The following is a 2484-nucleotide window of genomic DNA, read 5'->3' as shown; positions in this document are numbered from 1 at the left end:
TAAGTACCCACAGAATACAAACAGTGATTTGAAGGGGCACATGCACCCCAATGTTTATAGTAGCAAAGTCCACAATAGTCAACATATGGAATGAGCCCAGATGTCCATGGACAGAAGAATGGATTTAAAAAAAAAAAAAAGAACACACACACACACACACACACACACACACACACACACACACGGTGGAATATTACTCAGCAATCAAAAAGAACCAAATCTTGCCTTTTGCAATGACATAGATGGAACTAGATGGTATTACACTAAGCAAAATAAGTCAGTCAGCGAAAGACAAATACCATGTGATTTCACTCATATGTAGAACTTATGACAAAATAGATGAACGTAGGGGAAGGAAAGGAAAAATAAAATAAAATGAAGATAAAGAGGGAGGCATAGAAGGAACCATAAGAGACACTGAACTGTAGAAACAAACTAAGGGTTGCTGAAGGGGAGGCAATTGGTGGGAAGGAATAACTGGGTGATGGGCGTTAAGGAGGGCACTTGACGTAATGAGTACTGGGAGCTCTGTGCAACTAATGAACCACTAAATTCTACCCCTGAAACTAATAATACAGTATATGTTAAGTAAATTGAATTTAAGTAAATAATTAAAAAGTGGTGTTCACCAGTGCCTTTGACCCTGGGGTTTTAGCAGTTCCCTGCCTGTTTGGCGATGCCCTAGGCTTAGTAAATTATTTCCTTCACTTTTATTCTAGTTGCCCTTTAAATCCCTGTTTTTGCACTGTATAAGAAAATTTGTACACAGACCCTTTAGAGATATCCCTCACTACACTTCAGGTCATTGCACTGTGGGTGAAGTTCCTATTATTACCATGTCTCCATCTCTCCTACTTCTCTCTTTGTGGTCCTTCTATCATTTGTTGTTCAGAAGTTGTTCAATTAGCCTTCAGTTTTTCATGAGGAATTGCTCTACATAAAAATGTATATCCATTGTGTCTAAGAGAATATGTGAACTCAGGATCTTTCTATGGCACTAGCTTCGACTCATTTTTTAAAACTCTTTTTTTCTCTTTTTGTTGCTCTGTCTGGATGAGTTCCATTGTTTTGTCTTCCAGCTCACTGATTTGTTCTTTTGCTTCATCCAGTCTTCTGTTGAAATTCTCTAGTGTATTTTTCAATTTAATTATTGTATTCTTCATCTCTGTGACTTCTGTTTGGTACTTTCTCGTATTTTCTATCTCTTCAGTGAAGCTCTTATTGTGTCCATCCATTTTTCTCTCAAGTTTGTGGCACATCTTCATAACAACTACACTTAACTTTTTTTTAAATTACTTGTTTCTATTTTATTAAGGTCTTTTTCTGAGATTTTGTCTCTCTTTTTTTTTCATTTAAAACATTCCTTTTTCTCATTTTATCTGTTTGTCTGTGTTAGTTTCTATGTATTAGGTGAAATAACTACCTCTCTTAGTCTTACATAAGTGGCTTTCTGTAGGAAATGATTTGTGAGCCCAGGAATGCATTTTCCTCTGGCTGCTAGACTTATGGGCATATACTCAAGAGGTGTTCCTCATGTTGGCTGCACACACATGCTGGCCATAGTGGAGCCATGTCTGTGGTACAGGGGAGTGAAGGGTCACTCATTTGGCTGTAGCATGGCTGCATTGTAGGGGATATGGGATGTTTGCCCTCACTAGCAGTAGTACTAGCAGTAGTGTGACTGCAGCATAGAGGGGGTGTGAGCCGCTCACTTGGTGGCTGTGGCACAGATGTGGCATGGATGGATGAGGCTTGCCCAGTAGCACTAACATGTTAAAGAGAGATTCCCAAAATGTTGCCTGCCAGCCCCGGAATAATCCAGGTAGAATGAGATCTCAAAAAAAAAAAAAAAAAAAAAGAAAAAGAAAAAAAAAAAAGATGGCATCAACCAACATTTCTTTTTGTGGTGAGAGTCCCAATGGGTTCTTACCCATGTTATGATTAATAAGTGGGTCTTCTCCACATATGTTCTTGGAACTTTTCAAACTACTGCTTTTTTTCTGGGTTTTGGGATGATTGAGACTGCACGTGAACCCTAAGAACAGGTTCTTCATTGCTTACAGTGCTATGGTTCTCCTGGACATATTCCTATTTGTTTCTAGAGGCAAACATTTTTGGGGACTATGTCTCCATCGCAGAATCCAAGGGCCACAGTGCCTTATGTCAGGGAACAAACCCCTTGTTCCTCAGGGAAAAGTTCCATGTTTTTAAGATTGTTCCTAATTGTAGGTTGCCACATTTTGGGTAGAATTTTTGGCAAGATACCTATCTTGATGTAACCCTTTTATCTTTTGTTGTGGAAGATGCACCACAAACTTGAGAAAAGAATGGATGGACACAATAAGAACTTCTTCTGTAGTGGTGTTTATCTAGTTTCCAGGACTTTTTCAGAGTAATTATTCTGTATGTACCTGTAGATTTATTTTGTCCATGGGAGGAGGTGAATTAAGGATCTTTGTATATTACCATCTTGTCTCAGTTTGC

This window comes from Mustela nivalis (assembly GCF_964662115.1).
Source record: "Mustela nivalis genome assembly, chromosome: X".
NCBI classification, from domain to species: Eukaryota; Metazoa; Chordata; class Mammalia; order Carnivora; family Mustelidae; genus Mustela; species Mustela nivalis.
Note: the sequence above shows the minus strand (reverse complement) of the source record.